This window comes from Haemaphysalis longicornis, unplaced genomic scaffold, assembly GCF_048455015.1.
Source record: "Haemaphysalis longicornis isolate Haplotype H1 unplaced genomic scaffold, Haemaphysalis longicornis Haplotype H1 scaffold_5, whole genome shotgun sequence".
Lineage (NCBI taxonomy): Eukaryota > Metazoa > Arthropoda > Arachnida > Ixodida > Ixodidae > Haemaphysalis > Haemaphysalis longicornis.
Window position 1 is genome coordinate 82,792,371 of NW_027526385.1, and position 23,963 is coordinate 82,816,333.

A 23,963-nucleotide genomic window follows, 5' to 3' on the forward strand; every position below is an offset into this window, starting at 1 on the left:
TTCCGAAACAAATTTTTACACAGCGCCGAGTTAAAAAGCAATAAATAGGACATGAAAATCCCCTCGCAATTGGTAACTTTCCCCATGATCCCGCCTATGAATGCTCTTCTTGAAAAATTACCGATGAACTTGCTAAGTCATTAAACTTTTTTTGTGGAATCTAGTACGACTTGATATCAATTTCAATTCTCTTCTACGAGGAAACAAAACACACGCCGCAGTGTTGATAGGCGCGCTGATTGGGCGTGCGGCAGCCGGAGATGCCAGTAAGCGCTACGCTCGGGACACTAGCCAGTGTATTCTAAAAAAACATCGTTTTTTTACAAAACACGCTCAAGCAAGATAGGGAAGGTGAAACAAATGAATGGGATGTACACACACAAAATCTTTCTGTGAGCTTTGGGTGCGTGTTTTGTGGGACCGTCAGGCAACGTTTCCGTCCGTTTCTGCCAGTTTCATAATACCACTATAATTTAAATGTTTATGCAGTACAATCACAATGCCATTATTCGTGAATTGATTGTAATTTCTTGCTTTAGTCCCACGACATTGTAAGCCCAAAAAATATGTGGGAGCGCTAGACCTCAACATCGAAACCGAAACCGAAACAAACGTTTGTTTAACTTTGAAAGCCATTTTCGTCGCAAGTCAAGACGCCAAGCCAGCCAAGCCGAGCCACTCTCTAGAAGCGCATATGTGTGTCGTTCGGTATCAAGTTTAGCGAGCGTGTCGTACGCCAATTCGGGTCAGTTTTTTGGGCCCGAAATCGTTCGTGCGTGTTCTACTTTGTGCCGGGATACGCTTTTCGGGGGGAGAGGAGTGCCCAGTGAGTGATTTCACACCAGTTCTCCGCTTTTTGTCTCCGCCGCGCAGAGGTCTTCGCTGGAGCGACCGACGCAGAGAATGCTTCTGTTCTGGAACGAACCACAGTAAGTAGCCGCTCCGTCGGCTTTCCGCGCTTGTGTACGAGTTCGAATACCTGTGACAGCCTCGCTTTCACACCGTTCACAGGCTTTCTGTTGGGAATGATAAAGCTACAGCAATCGTTAAGACGTAGTGCTGGTCGTGAGATCGGCTTAATTGGCTGTTTGTGAGTCTGGGAAGCCCCGGAGAGCGGTCGGTGCGCCCTAGTCGTCGCTAGGCCTACTTTTTCACGACGGACGCAGCGTAGATGGGGCGCGCGTTTCGACGGGTGTTTTCGAGTTTCCTATTTTGTAGTCCCGCGTTGAAAGCCGCTGCGACGCATGTTGGATGTCCTAACGCGCCTGTCCTGCTATCGTGATGGGAGTCGGGAACGTGTTTTTGCAACGTCGCGGCTTGTATTCTTTGTGGGGGGATCGGCGTGTTTATTTTGGATACGGATCGGAGGGGAGAAATGGTTTCGATCTACGTCACGTCGTCGGAACGGCTGGAGTGCCTGTGGCCATCTGGCGCAAAAAGCCGTCGCGAATTCTCTGCCCCCGCCGCACCCATGTTCGCCGTCGAAGATGTAGCAGCTGCGGTCCCCGAGCGAGCCGAGCAGATATTTACATATTTTGTGAAACCCGGGGTGTGGATCGGCGCCGCGTGAAATGCGCAGGGTCGCTTATCGCCACACTTCCGCCCGATGTTTTACGGGTGTTTGCTGGCGACGGACCGAGCGACTGCACCGAGATTACCTCCCGCGATCGCTGTGGGATTTTGCTTTTCCCCCTTTTTTTTTTGCGAGCTAGCATTTTTGCGACGAGCTGTCGCCGCGAATGTCCAAGAGGTACATACACGCCGGAAACGCGTTGCGTCTGTCTCAGGCGACCGTGAGAGGAGTGCATTCCTTGGCTCGGTTGCCAAAGTCATCGGGCGTGAAGAGAATACATTTTCTTTTTCCTGCTGCGTCGTACGCTGAGGCAGCCTTCGTCGTTTGATTTTAACTTTGCTGGCGTTTGTTTGCACGAAGCACGCGACGTTTTTGTTCAAACATTCCGTCGGTTTCGGACTCGCAGGTGCGATAAGGCGGGCGCAAGTTGCGGACGAACTTCTTTTCAGCAGACGAATGTTTTCTTTTTGGCGATCAATGATGGATTATCTAATTTGTTTTATTTCTGGTAGTGTCTATTATCATGGCAACCGTGGGAATGACTTTTTTCTAGCAGCTGTAATCGAACCTCGCCGCGTTCGGGTCGGTTAATCGACGTGGTATTTGTGAGGGCATCTATACTTGCGAAAAAAGCTTGCAGAGGACGCAACGCTTCGGCGAAAAAAAAAAAAAAAAAAAACCGACGTTATTATTGGAGTACGCGAGGCGCAATCGGGCATCCGTTTTAGTCCGAGGTTGATAGTCGCACTCGTTTTGTCAATGTCAGCGCCATCGCATCACATTATTGCGAGCCTTAATTGGAGTTCAATGATAGTGGATGTGCCTAGGAATACATAAAATAATTTCTTAAAGCCAAATTAAAAAAAGAAAGATTCCCCCAAGGATTTACTGCACTGTTTTCCCTTACATTGTTGCCATGACATAAATGTAAGCCACACCTAAGTTCAGGGACTCTGTGTGGAGTTGGCAATAGACTACTGCTGATACAGTAAATGATTGTTTTGAGAATTGTTTGTAGCCAGATTGTGGCTAACGCGCGAATTTACGCTTGATTTTTGAAGAAAGAAGATAACCGAAAATTTTTTAAGGGCCTTCGTTACCCATTTGTCAGACAGCATTGATTCAAGCTTAGCATATTTTTGCACTTACCCGCTGATTAACGAGAATGATTGAGATGCTGAATCAATTATTTATATAGCACCGTCACCACACCCTTTCCTCTTGCCCCGGAAAGCTATTTTAATGCAGCTTTGTTTACTGTTACGTAAGTTTGGCTGGCGTTTATTTGCTGTTGTGACCTGTAAGGCTCGTAAGTAAATTTAGGACCTTGACGGGGCGTGCACAGTCACGTAACTCGGTAATACACACTAAACCCGCTCCTTCTGTGAAAAGATTGCGTCGTCATGAATTAATCTGGGTCCTTGGTTGCCACTATATGTCAAACCCGGCTATAGCGAACCCGGGTAGAGCGAATTGCTATATATCGAACAAAAATATTTCAGTTACGGAAATACATGGGAAACATATTCCTTAAAACGAAGTTCACACCCGATATATCGAACTCTGCGCGCCTTGAATGGCCGCCGAAATGCGTGGTCTCGGAGCGGTGATTGAGATGTGGATTGGCCGCGACCACGGAGCAAGAGCCGCGACTGAGACTCAGCGAATCCGGACCAAGACACCAGCATCGGTGAACTGTGGAGTGAAAAAAAGGGAAAAAAAATTAATGTTCCGGGAAGAGCTCGCCAGCGTTCCCGATGATGTCGCCAGTGAAAGCCGTCCGACGCTTACAGTGAAGCGCTTTCGGCAGTCGATGTCCTCCGCCAATGCTTCTTCGATTTTGGAGGACGCGGACTCGAACTGGTGCAAACAATGTTTCGTGTAGAGAATGCTATGCTAGTTGAAGCCACCAAAACGAAAGTGAAAACAAAAATCGCCGCTTTTTTTGCAAAGTAGGCAGTTAAGGCGGAAAGTAGCTTTATTACTTGCAACATATGGATGATTTTGGGTATGGTAATGGCTACGTTACTGTGTTCGTTTCTGCATGCGGGGATGGCGGCGTTGGGGTGGGGGGAAGGGGGGGGGGGCTCCCGCGGATCGCGAAATCCTAACAATAAGCTCGTTATAGGCGGGTTCAGCTATATCGAACTAATCGCGGTGCATATTGCGGGTCGCTGTAAACGGGTTTGACTAGTTGGATTAGTAGTCAAACCCGGCTATAACGAACCCGGATAGAGCGAATTATGCTATATGTCGAACAAAAAACATTCAGTTACGGAAATACATGGGAAACATATTCCTTATAACGAAGTTCACATCCGATATATCGAACTCCGCGCGCCTAGAATGGCCGCCGAAATGCATGGTCTCGGAGCGGCGATTGAGATGTGGATTGGCCGCGACCACGGAGCAAGAGCCGCGACTGAGACATTGCGCCTTGCACAGAGCGACGTGACGGCCGACACTTTTTGTAACTATTTCCGACGCGTGGGAACGACGGAACCCGCCCAGTCAGCGTGTCCGGACCAAGACAGCAGCATCGCTGAACTGTGGGAAGAGCTGGCCAACGTTGCCGATGAAGTCGCGAGGGAAAGCCGTTCGATGCTTATAGTGAAGCGCTTTCGGCAGTCGATGTGCTCCGCCAATGCTTCTTCGATTTTGGAGGACGCAGATTTGTACTGCTGCAAACAATGTTTCGTGTAGAGAATGCTATGCTAGTTGCAGCCGCAAAAACGAAAGTGAAAACAAAAATCAACGCTTTTTTTGCAAAGTAGGCAGTTAAGGCGGAAAGAAGCGTTATTAATTGCAACAAATGGCTTATTTTGAGTATGGGTAATGGCCACTTTACTGTGTTCGTTTCTGCATGCGGGGATGGTGGAGTTGAGGAGGGGGGCTACCGCGCGCAATGAGAACTCGTAACAATCAGCTCGTTATAGGCGGGTTCGGCTATATCGAACTATTGGATAAATCGAACAAATCGCGGTGCATATTGCAGTTCGCTATAAACGGGTTTGACTGTAGTTCCCGCATAACCATACCTTTTCAGTATTCAATTACTGTAGACTCGGGGTAACTCAAACTCGAAAGGACCCCACGATTTTGTTTGAACTATCAGAAAAATTACACATACCTACTTATGTTGGAATGAAACATTCACATATATTCAATAATAAAATATTCACTATTCACACACAATACCGAAGTGCTAATAATGCTTTTAAAAAATTCACGAATGGATGACGGCGTTGTCTTTGCATGAGAGTTCTCGATGCAAGTTTGCAAGTTTTCGATGCCAGCAAGGGCAGCAAGTTGATTGCGAGGGTTTTTCGCACTGACCTAAAACTTGCGGATCCCAGAAATTTGTCAAAATATTGCAGCAAGCTTAAAACCGGGGATATTTGGTTATACATGTTCTTGAAGCGCGTTTTATTAAAACTTAGACAAGGAAAGAGCACACAGCTACGGAACGATGCGTGAAGAATACTGCTTCTATGTGCGAATGTGCACGCGGTAAGTTCAGCCGATATTTTACGGCAAGGACAAGCAAGAAGTACGATTGACCAAATTTACGCAACGGAGCAGTTTGAATTCAGCGGCTTGAAAATTTACATTGTGAACGTGGCGGGCCTAGCAGAATTTTGAAATTTATTTGAATTATCATGAGTCTACTGTATAGTGCTGTTACTGAGGCACAGTTAACTCCAAGTAAGGTGTGTTGTTACCCGTTTTCAAATCCCCATCTTCCCTTCTTTAAAAAAATAAGCGTGCCAAGTGTGATTCGTTAGCTGATATAGATTGTCAACAAGGTAGTTTTTGAATGGATCACTATTGCTCCAGGTCGCACTAAATTGCGCACAGTTAAATTATTAATTAATTAATTAATTAATTAATTGTAGGGTTTAACGCGCCGACGCAACGCAGGCGATGAGGCGCGCCGTAGTGGAGGGCTCCGGATTAATTTTGACCACATGGGGATCTTTAACGTGCGCCGAAATCTCGTACACACGGGCGTTTTTGCTTTTCGCCTCCATCAGAAAAGCGCCCGCCGCGGCCGGGAATCGAACCCGTGACCTCGTGCTCCGCAGCGCAACGCCTTAGCCACTGAGCACAGTTAAATTATTCCTGGAGACCGAAACTGAATGTTGATGCACTGTTGTCCGAGAACTTAATGTTGATCCACAGTTCATCAAGTGCTGTAAACACGAGCGAAAGAAATGGTCTGTGAATTGAATGAATGAAACTTTATTAATGATACGGGGGAGGGGGGGGGGGGTGCTTGTTAGCCTAGTTGAGGAAGAGGGAAGAGGGGAAAGGGAGAGTGGGGTGGCCGTCAGAGTCGTCCGGTCAGGTCTGCCGCTCGCACGAACTCCCACAAGGAAAGGATCGTGCTCGCGGCGGTCAAGGGAGGCGGCGGGGTTGTCCATTCTTCCAATGATGTAACGCCGGCGCCCTTGTGCCTGTTCCTCAGCGGTGAAAGGCCGGGGCAGTCCCACAGTAGGTGCCTTAACGTTGGAGAGGCACCGGTATTGCATGTGCAGCACGTCGCAGTGGCTGCCTGGTCGCCCTCTTCGTTCTGATCGGTGATGTCCGCCTGTGGGCCACCGCCACGAGCTCTTTTGGATGCAGCGTGTGCTCGCCACTTTACCAGAGCCAGAACATCTTCCGTAAGGGCAGCACCTGTCCTAGCCTTGTATATTAGCACTTCCGCGCCGCGCGGAAGCCCTTTGGGAAGTGGGTGGGGATTGTGCGGCACCTTCGCCCTCAGTTCTCGTTCGGCTTGCACCTTTTTCCGCTCGCGTTCCTCGTCCGGGTCAAAAACCAGCGGAGCCTGAAAGACTACGTCAAGGGGGGACGAGCGGAAACGTACCAGCTCGCTCCCCGCGTCATGGGCGGCGCTGTTTCCGATGCTGCCCGCATGCCCCGGGACCCAGTCCACCCGCACCGTCACGCCGTAGAGCTCGTGAAGGGTTGCGCAAGCGACTTTCACGTTGTGCGCCAAAGTGCCGGCTCTAGGTGTCTTCGTCAGATTTTTGAGGGCGTCCAATGACTCGGTAAAAACGGTGAAGGTTTGTCCTGGCACAGAAAGTGGGCTTGTCCTTGCACATTCAGTCAACTTCTCTAGTGCATAAAGGATGGCCTGCAGTTCAAGTGACCTCACAGGTTGCTCTTGGCAGTATTGAAACGCCCGCGCATCCCGCTGCTGTCCTCGGACGGCATTTACCGCTCCCCGGAAGGTATCTGGATCCCAGGCGGCGTCCGTGAAGATTAAAGCGTCGTAAAAGTTGGCTTGAGCAGTGTAATATCTGCAAGCCGGCCTGTTCGTCTTGTTTTTAAATGCAGAGCATTTCTTTAACTCACGATGTCACCCGTTCTAGGCGTCCGTAGTAGTCCGCATCGCTCGCCCCCTACACTATATAAAAAATTAATACTTACCGGCGCCTGGTTTCGATCCCACGACCCTGCGGGCGGAACGCAAGGTACATGGTGCTCTACCCACTGCGCCACAAAGCCAACACAGAATGGAAGGCTACGAACGTACCTTATATCCTTGACTCATTCAAACTACGTCAAGAAGCTGCTGATACAACGCATTCACTACCTGTGGGCGGAACGCGAGGCATGCTCTTCCCACTGCGCCACAAAACCGACACAGAATCAAAGGCTACGAACGCGCCTTATATCCTTGACTCATTCAAACTACGTCAAGAAGCTGCTGATACAACGCATTCATTACCACCAACTCCCCAAACACTAAACGTTAACGCAATACACCCACCCCCTATGCGACGCATTTACTCGAGTTCCCCTCGCGGGGAGATGGGCCCTTTTTTCTTTTTAGCTAGCGTGACGTTTATTGTGTAGAGATCGACTCGTTTGTCGACGGCGATAATTGCTGGTCTATGACTCGTAGTTTATCCCTTAAGTTCTGCGGGTAATTTTCAAGGGGCAAGTTCCAAGCCAAATGTTTGGCCTACTTTAAATTCGTTTAATTTTTGCCTGTCGAAACCGCGTTTCGTTTTTGGTAAATGACCTCATCGCTCAACTGCTTGACCCCACGAGTTCTCTGGAAGCTTCACGTTGTAGGTCACGATAGTAAACGTGATTTCTTTCCTTATAGAAAGTTCTTAAGGGACCATGAAGACAAGATACAACTTTGGTTAGTTTGGTAGAACCAGCGTTCGGTGACTTGCTTAGTTCCATTCTAGCCACAAAGACGTTCTGTTTAGCCGGCAGAAACGGAACGTAAATGATTTTGGTGATGATGAACGAGATAAATAAATGCATTGCCCCTTTGCTGCATATGGAAATATAAAAATGTTTAGAAATATAAATGGTGAAAAAATCCATTTTCAGGTCAGTGTTATTGATGTGGTAGTCTAGCAGCTACAGTTTTAAATGTTTTCTACTGAATTTATTAATACTTACATGTTCTACTGATTGATATAACATAGAGAAAATAGTACATATGTTGTCATGTAATGGTAATACAGTCGAACACGGATATATCCAATTATTGTCTATATCGAACAGTCTGAACACCCCCTTGGAAATCCCATGCAAAAGTATAGCACTGTTGTACGCGTGCATCGAACTCTCCATCACTGGCACATTCGATATATCGAACACCGCGCCGCCAGTGCCCCTGCAAGTGCGCTTCTCCTGATGGGGTGTGTGCGATTATGATGATAATGGCGACTTCTCGCGGGCGTCGTTTCAATGGCCTACAACTCCTGCCCGCGCGCCAGCATGGGGTGCAGCGGCATGGCAGCAAGAACGCGGGAAGTATTTGTGTACGAAAGGCAATAAGGAGGATGGGGAGCCGACCGGAAGCGCCCGGTTTCTGGGGTTTTTTCCGCGTGCTTGAGCTGTTCGGGGTGGCTCGCGCAGGGGAATCTATGTGGCATGTGCGTGTTTGTTTTCTCAGCGGCACGCGTTTCGGAGCCATGGTCACGGAATAACGGAAGAATTCGGATTTGGACGGGTACAGGCGGGTGGAATGATGTCCGGTTCATTTCTCGCAGCATTTTTGAGCGCGGTACTCCGCATCAAACTTGACGTAAAGGCGAAGGCAGCGCAGCCGCCGCGGTCCGGCCGTTCCGGTGCGTGTCGCGCGTAAAGCGGCTTTGGTGCGCGGCTCCAGACGAGAGGTGTTCGGATACGGCAGACGGCGGCGCTGGGGACCCCCATAGGGAATTTAGAGAGCTGTCAGCATTCCTATGTGCAATTCTCAATGACACGACGGCACACGAGTTCGTGAGTGCCGACCACTATGTGGAGGTTGTGGCGGACGTCACCAATGCCGAAGGAGCGAACCCTACTTGCGTCAGTGTTCAGAGTAGTGACTATTGTGGCGCAGTGTAAAACGCCGGATTTTGTCATTTGGATGGCGTTTGTACGCTTGAAGACGGTCTGGTGAACTTTATGACGCAGAAGAAGAAGCAAGCGAATCTTTTCATTTAAAGGGCGGTGGTCGTCGCGCTGTTTCGAATTTTCCGTGCTTTGTGGAACAAATCGGTGGTCTACCGCCTCTGAAGTATTTGAAAAGCTCTCAGCGATGTGCAGAGTTTTCAGATAACCTTCAGATGGCGTATTATATATTTCGAATTATCGATATATCGAACTATTTCGCAGTTATCGTAGAGTTTGATATATCCGTGTTCGACTGCACATAGAAATATATGTATTGTATAGTTCTGCGTCGTTCTTGGCCGTCACGACGAAAGCGTTCGATGAAACGCAGATGTGTTCCAGATTAAATCGGTCCCTTATGAAAGCAGCGCAGAAGCCTCCGGGGAGGTTCCCCGGGGGTAATAGGACGCCGCTCGTTTCGTCGCCCCAACAATAATGTCCCGCTCGAAAGAATAGGGTCGGAAAATCGATTATGTGAGAGACCTGAGCCCTCTCCTCCTCTTCCTCGACCCGTTATTGTGTTATAACGTCCTCTTATCGAAAACCGCCTACGGGGTTCCGTTCTATGCAGTGCTCCATAAAAAAAAAAAAAAAAAAAAAAGGTGGGGTTAACGTAAATGGCACCAGCGTCCATCAAAAGCAACACCTAAATATTTCTTGTCAGAACTGGTTACGCGCCCCTATGGGCATGATTGCTCTCAGGGTACAGTTTTATCTGCAAATCGAATCTGTATTCTTCGGCCCACATTTTCCCCCTCCCTCTCCTAATATTCTTCCTCTGCCGCGCAGCCGAATGGTTCGGAATGACCGAAACAACCGTATTCTCTTCTACTTTGCGCTTATACACAGCATTACTTGAAAACATACTAAAAACAACAGCGATAGCAACATCAAGAAAAAATTTGCCCTTGGTGAACGCTGTAAATCAAGCTCGGCGAGCGATAGCTTGACTGTGATAACTGATTCAGCTTAATCCCGGCCGCGAAAGACGTTTTTTAACTCGCTCAAAAACGCAAGAAATGTTTACAAGCTTTCTAATTTTTCCGCTGCAGTGAGGAGTGTGGGTAGGAGTGACGTAATATGGGCCGGCGCTAAAAGCACACTTATCAGTGTGTTAATTGCACGCTGGTATTCAAGTGATACTACAATCAAACGGAACTATAGAGGCGCCGGTGCAACCGCCCAGCCATAATTATTGGCGGTAGCTAAGGTCGGCTGGTGGTCACCAGTTGCACAAAAAGATTCTGTGACGTCGTAGAACACTACAGTTGAACCTCGTTATAACTAACACTGCTCTATAGCGAATTATCGGCTATAGCGGGCGAAATACAAACTTTGGATGGTCACGCTTCTTTCGATGACACTTATTCTTTTATAACGAAACTGAAACCGTGAGTGCTGCGCGCAATATCAGATATCACGAAGAAATATTTGACCCGTAGGCTGAGAAGCTGCAATGAAAAACTCCCGACGTTCGAAACTGCAGAAGAAGAAAAGGCCCTTTTGTTCGTGGACGCTGTGGAAAACTTCGACCTGCTCAGTGTTGTGAATAGCCACCAGACGAAGATCACATTATTCTTCGAAAAAATAAGAACGCAGGCACGTTTTGTCGAGTGAATTGTTCTCTTGTAAATGTTACGTTTCCTGTTCTGGTTCATTGAGCTTGAAATGGCACGAGGAGAAAGGTAAGGGTTAACTTGTCTCTAGTAGGTTAGAATCCTTAAAAAAATTTGTTTTTGTATCAAGGATTTTTGTGGGAGCCAGATTGCCGATCGGCTTGAGCCGATTTTTAACTGTTACAACGAATACCGGATATAACGAACTAAATTACTGTCCCGACGTTACTTCGTTATAACGAGGCTCGGCTGTAGCCGGAAAGTCGCCACTTGTTTAAAGACTGCGATAAAATTTTAGTCGTTGTTATCGGTACAAAGCAGCCTTCTTGTGAACTGAACTTGTATTTTCTCTTCGTGGCCGCTTAACTCTCCCTCCGGTCCAGCGCTCGTTTCCAAAGTTAATCGTTTGTGAAGATCATGGCCGCAGTGCAGTTTAGAGATCGGGCAGACGAGGTTGGGGGTTGCGGTCGGCGTAGACGACTTGCCTAACCTCGTTTAACGGCCGGAGAGTGTTACCGGGTAGCCAGCGGCTGTAGGCAACCCTTTTTTTTACCCCCTTTTGCTGTTTGTATTACGCTCCGTTAAATAGACCATGGCGTTGTGCGACCTTAACCGCTCGCAGAGGATTCCGGAACTGTGCGATTACGTTGCGCAAACGTGTTTAGCTCAGTAGTACGAGTCGCGTTGCGGTCGGCCTTGGTGTAATTTGAAAGGTCGCGTGTTGTGTCGGCGATATCGACCGCGGTTGCTCTAAAAACGTTTGTTCTTGTTTCGCATTTGAGGCGCTGCAGTAGTGGGTGGTTTGGAGGTCATAGATGGGCGCTGGAAAAGGCGTGCATGCAGTGGTTGCGGCAAAGGGGTCTCGCCGAAATAGCCACTTTTATGGCCTAGTTACCGCAAGCTTTTTTCTAAAGGGACAATGCAGACAAAGTACAAGTTGGGATCATTTAAAAGATTGCTTTTTCGAAAGAACAAGGTACCAATTTCATCGCAAACTTCGAACAAATAATCGACATAATAAAGAAAAAAAACTGGGGTTGATCCCTCTGTCATAGGAATCGGTAAAACACGAAAGTGAAATGTGCAGCGAAATCTGCAGTTGAGCCTGATTTGTGGGTCGGCGGCTGCCTTGAGGGTGTGCATGTTGAGCGACGTCCTGCTGGCGGGTCGCTTCGGCAAAGGTGTACTGGCGTCATTTCTGTGACGGCTGTTACGTCAGTGAAATTTTGGTGTATGTCCGCTTAAAACACTTCCGCGTTAAAATATAAAACCCAAAAGCAAACAACCCTAAGCATAATGTACACTTTAGTGCTAAAGGTTGCTTCCCCGCAAGAATATCCTGTGTGCAGGGGTGCACCCTTTACAGGCCGCGTGCTTCGTTGAGCTGGCGTCACTTTCGGGACGGATATATGACGTCATTAAAATGTTCGTGTAACCGGGAATAAAACACTTTTGTGTTAAAAGCTGTTGAAGCCAACCCGCCAACCTCGAGCGATTTCTCTAGAATCTTGCTTGTGCGACGTGTTGCCTAAGTGAATTAACCGCCAAGAAACATGAATGGCGACTGTAAGGGGGCCGCTAGTGCCGTTTGATCGCATCACTTTAACGCTAACGCACACCTAACACACTGATAGATAGCGTTGTACATGTTACTCCTGTCGATATTATGTCGTTGTAGCGCGAAATTTAAAAACTCTTCTTCCGTTATCAAACAAAAAAAAAAAATCTTTCGTAGCTGTAATGCAGCCGTGTTTGTTTACAAAGGCTACGGTTCTTTCGAATCGAACGAAGTTGTGTTTCGTCCTCATAACCCCTTGCCTCGACGGATGCAATATGCCTGACTCGACAGAGACCTGCCCTGTTGTGTCGAGACTGTATATGCACTTTGTTCGATCTCGTAACGGATTTAGTGTAGGTGTTATCCACTAATCTTATCTCGTTTTTCTTTTTTGACATGTCGCGGTGTTGATCTGGATACATGCAAGTCCACTGAGTAAATTGTGCACGGTGTGTAGAACGAACTACGTACTATCGGCGTCAAATGAAGCGCGAACACGAAAATATGAACCTAAACGCACAAATAGCACGATTTCTTTCCATGCAAGCCAAAATGACGCGTGGCTTAGTTACAAAAACAAAGTTGGGAAAAGTAGACTTCCAAACATACAAATAGCGTGCCATTATATGGACTGTACGAACGGTATTTCTCAATTTTGCACGTTCTGGTTTATATTTTCGTGTTCGCGTTTCATTTGACGCCGATTGTACGTCACGCTATTTACTTGTCTACAGTGCGTATACGTGCATTTAATCTTTAGGGCGTGGTCTGGATGAACGTCGTTGGGGAAACACGGAAAATGATTTTTCTTCCAGTCGTATGGCCGCAATTAGGCGGGCGCACTGCTAATTTTCAGCGAGGTTGAAACAAAGCAAAACAAAAAGGCACTGCAGTCTATCGATCGACACGTGCCAGCGTCTAAGCATTTTTCGTTTCGGTGCTGACTTAAACATTCGTGGATGTAACGACCGTCGGGCGCAGGGAGTATTGGCTTCGTCGACTCGCTTCGCTATCGATCCACGACTCGTTAGTGTTTAATTAGTTTCGTAATAACTCCAGTCTTATCGCCGGTCAAAGAAGAAAAAGCTTTCCCGTTCGTTTTCGCAATAGCTATAGGGCGCTCCGTGCGTAACGGGCCTCATATATCCGGCCCTCCTACGCGGAGAGGGCCGCTTAATATTGATCGGGCTGCTCCGTGGTGGCTAGGGACGGCGCCTTTATTATTAATTTCGCGACCCGCCAACGCACTGCTTGCTTCCTCTGCTCCTGTTGCCGTGCGCTAAGTGCCTGTTAACCCCGGTTCCTCGTCGTCGGGTAGCTGTCCAGCTTCACATATATCCGCACGCCCGGAAGCCACTTATGCACTCCTAGTCGGCATAGAGTCACGTTCGTAGCGTTGTTGCTTATTCCGTGCCTTTCGCGGGGCTTGTCGCTACGGCTTTTTCTTTTCAACGCATAATCGATTCCGCCTAGGCGGAATCGATTATGCGTTGGCGGATGGTTTGTATACGCTTGGGCGCTGCGAGCAAGCCGAATACGTGCGCTGTTCATTTTTACAGCACTCTCTTGCGATGCGTTCTGTCCAAAATTCCGTGCGTCTACCAGGTCGCGTCGACAAAGAATCGCGCGCGCTCGCGAAAGCTAGTGTCAATTGTTCTGTAGCTCCGAGTCTGATATCGCTGTTCTGAAAAAAAAAAAACTGGTTGATTCATCTGTCATAGGAATCGGTAAAACACGAACGTGAAATGTGCCGCGAAATCTGCAGCTGAGCATGATTTGCGGCTGTCTTGTGGGTGTGCTTGACAAAGGTGTACTGGCGTCATTTCCGTGACAGATATGACGTCAGTGAGATCTTGGTGTATCCCGGCATGAAACACTTCCGTGTTAAAATATTAAACCCGAAAACGAACAACCCAAAGTATAATGTACTCTTTAACACTAGAGGTTGCTCCCCCGCAAGAAGATCCTGTGTGCAGGGGTGCACCCTTTACAGGCCGCTTCCTTCGTTGTACTGGCGTCATTTCCGTGACGGATATGACGTCCGTGTCTCCCAGAATAAAACACTTTCGTGTTAAACATCACGCTGGTATTGACCGCTAGGACTGCTATTATTACGCCGATTTTCATTTACTTGTCTATATTACTTCACAGCGAAGTCGTAAACGTTGCAGAATTCCTGTCTGCTGCCAATACTTGGTCGCCCACGAAGCGAGTATGGTTACAAAAAACGGCGGTAACTCTTGTTTTATAGAAACTACACTAATCCCTCGTTATAACGAAATCGCTTTATTCGTAATATCCCTTTATTCGAAATTTATTCTGTTGCCAACTAAAACGCATGCATTTTAGGCCGCATTATTTGAAGTGCACGAAGAGCTCTACCCGCTTAGAGCGAAATAAGCGAGCAGAGGCATGGTCGAGCGGCGACGACCCAGCGGTGAGTCAGGCTGCCAACATGGCGGGTCAACGCAAGCTGCAGCCTTCCCGCGGCGATTTTCCCGAGCCGGTCATGCTCGATTCGCGCCATCCGACCCTAGATTTTGATCAATGGCGTGGACTCGACGCTGCGCGAACAACGACACTCGAACCATAGAATTAGCAGTGTCGTCGACCACGGGTCACTGCTGCACAACTGCACTGCTGCACACCTCGGGGATAAATTTCCCCGAGATCATGCAACGCCCCTAGTGCAAAACCGGTCAGTTTTAATGGTTGCGCTGTGCACCCGAAATGAGAGCGGTCAATCATTTTTTGAGCGCAACAAACACAACCACAGACTCGAGCCACGGCATTTGCGGCGCTTTCCAGCGCGAAAGTCGCTTAGCGTTCCGTGACGACAACACGTCCCCCTGTAAATCGGCCACAGCCACTGCCACGTCAAAGGGCGGCGACCACAGCCTCATGCAATGCTTGGTCGAATTGGAGCAGGGGTTGCTGGTGCCCGGCAAGAACTTGAAGCAGCCAAAGCTCACTGCCTTTTTTGCACCTGAATAACACTTTGCTTCACTGAATACCTTGTGTTTTGATTCCTTGCAGTTGTGGTGCAATTAAAGCTTAACTGCTTTAGCTTTTTTGAGCGGTCGCTTATATCAAAATACCGCTTATAACGAAACTTTTCGGTGTCCCGCTGACTTGGTTATAACGAGGGATTACTGTATATCCACAAATAAATTGTGCGAATTGGCCACTAAGAATACTAACATTACGCCCAGTTTAATTGCCTTTCGTAATTTCGCAGTTGACAGCGAAGTTATAAATACTGTGGAGTTTCCCCACTCGATCGTTCGTGGTTGCGTGTTTGTTAGCTGACCGTGGTTTAGCGGTTGCGTAGATATGATGTCTGTGCAGGCAAGAGGTTAAGTCGAGATTCCTAACTCGGTTCCTTTTATGCTCCGATTCGACCCAATTTTGCTCCCGCGCTTGTCAGAATTTTTGTAATTCCAGCCGCAAACTCGAAGGTTGAGTAAATGCCACGGGCTTCGATCCCCACGTAAGATGTGTGCTTTACTCCAATTTCTTGCTCTGATTCGTTTAGCCCGGGTTCCTACAGTATCACATGGCTGACCTCGATTCTGCTTGTGCGGGCGCCGGAAAATTGGAAATGGCAACCTTACGGCGTACGTTTAATCCTGCGAGCGTTTTTTTTTCTTTCTTGCGGTTTGTAACTTAGCCTTGCTTTTATTGTTTCCTTCTCTCGGCGAATGCCGATTATGGGTGTCTAATACCCCGCGACAAAAGAGTAATGACAGTAAGCGTGCTGGGCGAAATACGCGCCGACCCCCGCGCACGCAGAAAGGGAAATAAAAGCACCTTTCCGCGGCTTTGAAACGTGAAAAAGGCAAGCCAGCCCCCTTTTTTTTTCGTCCATCTAGGTCGTTTCGCCCCCGACAAGCGCCGCTAATCTCGGCTGACAAGCGCGCTTTTTTTTTTTTACGCCGAGCGCTAAACGGCTTGAACGGGAGCGCAACAGCAGCATTCTTCATATACGTCAACTATATATATAAAAAAGGAAGAGGTGTAAAGACACGGATGACGGGCTTGGGAGGAAAGAAAAAAGAAATACCGGCAGAAGGTTCGCGTTCTTTTTTTTTTTACTTTTACCTTGAACGCTTCGTGATGTTATCGACGTTTATTTTTTTTTTGTCGTTTTAGCCGGTGTCGTCCGGCCGGATCCGAGGAAGCGTGTACGACGCGAGGCGAGTCGAGAAATAGAGCGGAGCTTACGCGTGCGTGGTCGGCGAAGAAACGAAGCAAGAGGAGGGAAGACAATATCTCCGGAATAATATAACGAGGAGGCGGTGGTGCTTTTCAAAAAGAAAGAAAAGAAAAGCGCGGGCGCCGTTCTTGGACGCACGCAACAACTGCGGCGCTTGCGAGAGGCATGACCGAAACGCAATGGCCCAAATTTTTTCGTGGCCACGCTCTCTTCTGCCCGAGTTGCGTACGCGGCGTGGTTGTTACCGGCTGCGTGGGTGGTTGCTGCGAGTAGGTGGAGCGAACTGTGCGGAAGACACCTCCGTGGTAGCAGACGGCGACGTCGGCGGCTGGGAATACTCCAGACGTGAGTGTGCGCGGCAGACGGCGATATATGTAAGCGGTGACGGGACAGAGGACTTGCAGCCCCCGCACTTGACAGTTTGGCGGTCCAGTTCGAGCGGGAGCGTGTTCCGGTCGTTCGTTTGTTGTGTGCTACGCGCATATCGATTGGTGGATCTTTGATAATTCCTAAACATCTTGTTCCTCTCCCTCGCGAACTTGAGGCGCACGCCTTCACTACAAGTCCACAGCGCGGAATGTACGGCGTTTCTCGCACGTGCCTCGTTCACCGTGCCAACCGTGCTTTGAGCGCTTATAACCATCTCAGTGGTCACGTAGGAGCCCGTCGCTTTTTTAATGTGCAGAGCGCTTTAGGGGCTCGCCTTGTCGTCGTAGCTCTCTCGCTGGACCCAAGTAGAGCCACACGGCGTTCCGTCGTAGCGGCTGTCGTCGCGGCGTAACCCGGGGGGTTCGAAAACCAATCGGTTGGTACAGTCATAAGCGTTCGAAACTCGTGAACCGCTGGCGCTTGTCATACATCTCCCCGCTGCTTAGCGCAAGGAAAACTGCAGGTACGTTTGAGGCAAGATATACGTAATTAACCGGCAGCTCCCCCGTTCATTTAGTTAGAACGCCCGTTGGGTTGGTTTTTACGATAGTAAGCGAAAAAAAAAAAAAAGGGGCCGTGCAATGCCGGCTCATGAGGGAAGAGAAGCAAGCACAAAAAAAAAAAATAGAACTCCCGCTGGCGCTGACTGCGAAGGCGGGAAATTTGAATTGCATGGGGGGGGGGGGGGGTAGCAGCGAGCGGAAAACGGCGCTGCAGCCCATTATGGCGAATCACTGCTCTGCACTTCCGACAGCTTTCACATTGAGTGGAACGGCTTTAATGTTGTGTTGTCCACCAATATCGGCATTTCGTCGCCGTCATTCCCTTTCCTTTCTCTTTTGCCCTACCCGTTCGCACTAGGGGCATTTTTTTTAAAGATTCATAGTGAAAAACAGTGCAAGGAACACAGGGACAAAAAGGAAGCCTGTTCCTTGCGCTGTTTTTTAACTATGAATCTTAATCTGCACCAACTAGCCCAACTGGCTAACAGTGCATTTTTTTTTTGCCTGAACTGGCTGCACTGGTGCAAGCAGTGCAGCATGTGTTCATTCTTTTACTTATTGATATCCCCAGTAGCATTCTGCACTGGTCTGCACGACACTGCACTAATCTGCACCAGTTCAGGTTAAAAAAAAATGCCCCTAGTGGCTGCAGACTCGCTGCTACAACGCGAGAGTCGCAAGACCCGTCGCGGCGGAGGCAGCTAGCGAGCCGCGCTTGGACTTGTCGCCTCCGTGGCAATGTCGACAGTGTTGCGAAGGCAGCTCTCCCCACGCGCTCTCCTCCCCTCTGTCGTCGTGTGCCTTTCTCTGTCGCGCGTTGTGTTGACAGAGCGACGCGAAAATGAACAGAGCGCCGCGGAAATTTCGCCGGACGTGCCTCGCCGAAGCAGTGATAATGGGAATCATTTTCGTTGACAACTCCGGGTGGTAACAATGAACTATAACTAATGAACTAATGAACAATGAACAATGAACTAATTTTTTTTATAGTCGTGACCAGTAACTATTTTGTATATGGTGCACTTCAAAATAATGTCTGTTTCTAATAGTACGTACATTCACGGTCAAATGAAATGCTAACAGAACAGTGTGAACGAGAACACACCACAAATAGCGCGCTTTCTTTCCGTGCAAGGGAAATTGTCGCTTGGCTTTTTACGGTGACAAAGATCGAAAATTTATTTTTCCAAATACGCCATATAGCGAGCCATTATTTAATCTCCGCTATCCGTATTCTTTGATTTTGTGTTGTCTGGTTCATATTTTCGTGTTCCCGTTTAATTTGTCCATGACTGTACAATAGCCCGTCGTTAAAACATCATTGCTTTATTCGAAGTATACCGCGGTTCCAAGACATAACATAAACGTTTTAGGCGTTTTATGTCGTCGTCTACATCGAAATACCGCATGTAACGAATTTTTCTGTTTCGGTAACTGCGTTAAAACGAGACCCTGCTATACGTCTCTCTCTCTCTCTCTCTCTCTCTCTCTCTCTCTCTCTCTCTCTCTCTCTGTGTCTGTGTGTCTGTCTGTCTGTCTGTCTGTCTGTCTGTCTGTCTTCGGTGCATTAAGGGACAAGAGGGGAGCTGAGTTGGCCAGGGAACATATTATTAAGAAGAAATGGACCTGGGCAGGGCATGTAATGCGAAGGCAAGATAACCGCTGGTCATTAAGGGTAACAGAGTGGATCCCTAGAGAAGGCAAGCGTTGCAGGGGGCGGCAGAAAGCTAGATGGGCAGATGAGATCAAGAAGTTTGCGGGTAAAATTGGTCGCGGTTAGCACGGGACCGGGATAACTGGAGATTAATAGGAGAGGCCTTTGCCCTGCAGTGGGCGTAGACAGGTTGATGATCATTATCTATGTCTGTCTGTCTGTGTCTGTCGGTGTGGGCGTGCGTGTTTTTCTTATAACTCTGGGAGGATTACACTAATTTGCTGCCCCCGATACAGTGTATCCCCTTTGACCAGGCCAGCTGTTTTTTTTTTTTTTTTTTTTAGCTAACCAACATATTTGAGCTTTCAAACGCGACGAGGCAGGCGTTTCTTTCGCGAGTAGAAGCCTTCTCGAGACGCTTCTGCCCGGTGGCGCCGTTGGGAACTCTAGGCACCGTCCAAGGCCACTTGATGCCTCGGCGGTCTTTAACACAGTTTAGTCTCTTCTCTGCTGCCACCACGGCTTTCCATCTTTCCCGCTTTGTACATAGGACGTGGCGCGCTTACGTGTGCACCGTGACCTCGGGGTGTCGCGCCTTTTGTTACGTCGTCTCGGCAGCTGCGTTTACATTTCTCCTTTTTTCTCTTTAGACTGCTCTCGACATGTGTAGAGAAGAGCGCGGTCGCAGACGGGCCCTGTCGCGCGGCGCGCTGCTGCAGAAGGTCGGGTTGTCGTCGGTGTCGCGATGTCGTCTGGCGGCGCGGGATCCGCTGAGTGTTTGGCGAAGCTATGCGGCCGGGAGGAGAAAGTGTGCTTGCGCGCGGAGATAAAACCTTGAGGAAGATATACAAGTGAGTGTTTGTTGTGGATATGGGCGTTGGGGTACGTTTTCTTGCGTGAACTTGGTGATATGTCTGTAGCGTGACTCGTTTTGGCACTCGTGGGGCGTGTGACGCCGCTTGAAATGAAAGGAGTCGTAAAATTGTCTGTAATAAGCTTTGCGTTCATTTGTTTTCTTCTTCTTCTTTTTTTTTCAAAGATAAACGAGAACGGCAGGCGAAATTCGGAAAAAATTAAACCCGTTCCACTCAATGTGAAAGCTGTCGGGAGCGCAGGGCAGTGATTCGCCGTGACGGGCTGTAGCGCCGTTATCCGCTCACTGCTACCACCCAATGCAATTCAAATTTCCCGCCTTCGCAGTGCTCGCGCGCCCCCTGCCTGAAACTGCACCCCCGGGAGTGCTGTTATTTCTGTGCTTGCTTTTCCTCCCGCACGTGCAGGCGTTGTTGCACTGCCACTGTTTTTTCGCTTACTATATCGCAAAAACCAACCCAACGCGCTTCCTTAACTAAATGAACGCGGGCGCTGCCGGTTAATTGCGTATATTTGGCCTCATGTGTACCTACAGTTTTCTTCGCGCTAAACAGCGGGGAGGTGTATGACAAGCGCCAGCAGTTCACGAGTTTCGAACGCTTATGACTATATAAACCGCTTGGCTTTCGAAGCCTCTGGTGCAGTGAACTCGAATTCTAGTTCACTATACCTCTAGGTTACGCCGCGACGACAGCCGCTACGACGGAACGCCGTGCGGCTCTACTTGGGTACAGCGAGCGAGCTACGACGGCAAGGCGAACCCCTAAAATGCCCTGCACTTAAAAAAAATTCAGTTGTGAAACAACCGATAGAGATGGTGTATTTCGCGCCTTCACTAAGCGTCTCGTAGACGTTCTCCGGACGGCTCCAGGTGTTCGCCGGCTTCATTCCTGGCCGTGGTAGATTCCCTTTTTTTTTCTTCTCGTGGGCGTATAAAAAAATCTCGTGTACGAGATTTGGGCGCTCGTATAAGGTTTCTACACTGGGAAATAATTTACGCCCTTTTTCTCTAAACTAACACCATTTCACCACCCTATTAAGAAACAGAGAAAAGCACCATTTGAAAGGTGTAATTAAAGATAAAACACCCTTTAGAGGATTTGTTCTTGTGCAAGGGTGTTTTCCCTTTTGTTTTGTTTTTTGCTAGGTTGCAAGGGTGTTAGTTAAGGCCAGTTTACACTTGCGACGAAAGTGAGCTAAAGCGACGAAAATTTGTCGCTTTCGTCGCTTGGTATCGCGCGGCGAGAGCGATCGGTCTCGACCAATTTTTTTTTTCCGCTGCCGTCGTGCCGTCGCTTTCGAAGGGAAGCAGGAGGCGAGGCTTCCTGACGACATATCCTGCCAAAGCACCCGGATGCTGTGCCTTCACAAGCGACGAAACTCCCGTGAAGTCTCGCTCCGAGCGCGAGACAACAACGGGAAAAGCAAAAAATCGTCATCGCCGTCGCTGTCGCGTATACAAGTGTGAACAGCAAGTATGGTGGCTCCGTACATCAACGGTGGCGGTCGCTTTCGCTTTCGTCGCTTTCGCTTTCGTCGCTTTGTCGCAAGTGTGAGCATGCCTTTACACACAGTGGTTTACGCAGTGTGTAAATAATTTTACAGTGTAGGTGGTTAGTGTATGACTGTTAACTAAAGGCCGCTTCAAAACTGCGCGGGTTAAATTTCGGCGCGTGAAATCCTGACTTGCGGGGGCGTTTGTAAAGAAACTGGAATGTAAGCGGGGGTTGTTGTTGCCTGCTGTCGCGCATAGGGGTCTCGGTTACGGGTGGAGACGTTCTTTTGGAACGACGGTGCAATCGGCGTATACAAACACCACGATAACAACTACAAACAGGCGACCTTCTGCGTCGGCGCAGTAAATGACGCGTTGCAACTCGAAGGCAAAAACAACGCTGTTGATGTATGTGCGCGGCGTCCTTTGCCTGTGATAATGAACGCCAGGTGGTCCCTGTTTACTCAGAGCCATCCACTGGTCAAAAACCTCGTTGTGGCGAAGCCCTCGGGACAGGGAACTAAATTCGTTATAAGCGATGCCTTGTGAAAGGGGCCCTGAAACACTTCTTTCAGCCTTTTTAATGTCTGAAGAGATGCTTTCAAAACGCAGTCAACAAGCGCATCCGGTACTTAGACTAGGGGATCACAAACTATCCCAGCCAGATATTACTGCTCTGTGCCCTTTAGATAACTTAGAAACGTGCTCAAGTGTTTAATGCATATTACACCTGCCGCGGTGGCTCAGCGGCTAAGGCGTTGTGCTGCTGAGCACGATGATCCGGGTTCGATTCACTGCCACGGTGGCCGCTTTTCTGATGGAGGCGTGAAGCAAAAACGCCCGTGCGTACGAGATTTGATCCCCTGGTGGTCGAAATTAATCCGGAGCCCTCCACTTCGGCGCGCCTCATCGCCTGTGTAGCGTCGACGCGTTAAACCTCATAATCAATCAAATCAATCAGCGAATACATATTACCAGCGAAGAATGCACGCACCAAGAAAGAAGCAGACAATACGATCGCTATAGACTTCAAGCGAGAAGTTTACTTGGTCCGTGTCTTTTTCGCCAGTAATATGTACTCAAGTGAACACCAGCTAGCCCAACTTCCAGCTTTTATTGCTCAAAAGGATGTGAACACCGTTTGCGCGCTGGGAGGACGTCATTCCAGCGGTGTCGCGACTATTGACGACTTCTTTTCAGCAGTTCGGCATCAATGAGCGCCTTCGGTAGGCACTTTAAAGGAAATCGCAACAAACGCAAAGCGGAAACTGGAGGTCGTATCTACCGCAGGAAGCAGGTCACGCAGTGCCGCTCCTCCGTTCCGGCGATTATTACAGCCTTCACAGAGCTTGCATACGTACAAAGGAAATAGTGGAAGCATTTGTCGACAGTTTTGCGGGCTCCTTTTTGAAACAGGGCGTGGCTTTATCTCACTGCACTGCACCTGAGACCGTGAAAAACTTCGAATAAAGCGGGATTCGATTGAAACCATATTGTTATAACGTTTTTTTAGCACAATAACCGAACTCGCCTTTTCATAATCCGGGCGCGGAGAATTCCGTTCGCCGATTCTTTTCCATTATCCGAACCACGTCTGCAGCTTCGGCGCATGATGACTCGTGGCATGGCGCTTGCGCAAGCTAAACAGACGAGCTTTCTATGAGTCATCGTTCCACGGACTCAAAAACTACAATACGCATTTGTAAGTGATGCGCCGGATCTCTTTGAAGTGGTTCTTCAACTTACTATTTTAACTAGAGTGGCATCTTGACTAGATGGTGCATTGGATTCTAAACTTGTACTGATTTCTGTTGCAGTAGCCCCTTTTTTTTAACAAAATGGCTTTATTTTCAAGGCCCACACTCTAGTGCACGGAGAGCGAATCATTCCCACTGTTAACGATCGCTGACGCCGATTTTTCGCTCATCGAGCTTTAAACTAAAGGAGTACTGACACGAAATTTGAAAGCTGGGATAGCTATGTAAAAGGCTTACTTTGTATGTGGGGATACCTCTCAGCAAGTTTCAACAGTAACCGTTCGGTATAACATGTTTTAAATCCATTTTAAGTGCGAATGCACTTCTTAAGCGACCCTGAACCTGCGTCCACCGGCGATGTCCGCGCACGTGGAGATGGGCGCGCGCAGCCTGGCCGCTGACATGGCACATACCCACGTGGGGGATTGGCCAGGTATCGGGCGTGAGAAGGGCTAATGCACCCGCTTAAAGGAGTACTGACACGAACTTTCAAAGCTGAGATCCGCTCTAGCAATCAAGTACAACGACAACACAAATAGGTGTCTGTGCATGGCACATACCCACGTGGGGGATTGGCCAGGAATCGGGCGTGCGAAGGGCTAATGCACCCGCTTAAAGGAGTGCTGACACGAAATTTCAAAGCTGAGATCCGCTCTAGCAATCAAGTACAACGACAACACAAATAGGTGTCTGTGAATAAATGCATCTTTCTTTCTTTGCAGTTGTGTGTGTGTGTGGTCTCTCTTTCGCGAACATTACCGAACCGCGCAAATTCAACTCGTGCATTCGCACTTTCACATTCTTCCCCCCGGGGAAATGCGGGGAATTTTTTAAGTTTTGCGCGCACTAGAAAGCTCCGAACGGATACCCTTCTGCAAT

General features: G+C 48.6%; 1 protein-coding gene across 5 annotated transcripts in view; it reads left to right on the forward strand.

Moving 5' to 3' along the window:
• The first annotated feature begins 663 nt into the window (after window positions 1-663).
• The window catches only part of LOC144138535 (ras-related protein Rab-40B-like), a 48,633-nt gene continuing 25,333 nt past the window's right edge, over window positions 664-23,963 (forward strand). The window contains exons 1-3 of one of the 5 annotated variants that reach the window (XM_077670871.1): window positions 730-745; window positions 874-929; window positions 19,610-19,810. The gene's annotated coding sequence lies outside the window, so the exon portion shown is untranslated. Of the gene's footprint in view, window positions 930-19,609; window positions 19,811-23,963 lie in introns of all 5 variants that reach the window. The other 4 variants (XM_077670867.1, XM_077670872.1, XM_077670868.1 and 1 more) reach the window with 4 other exon arrangements.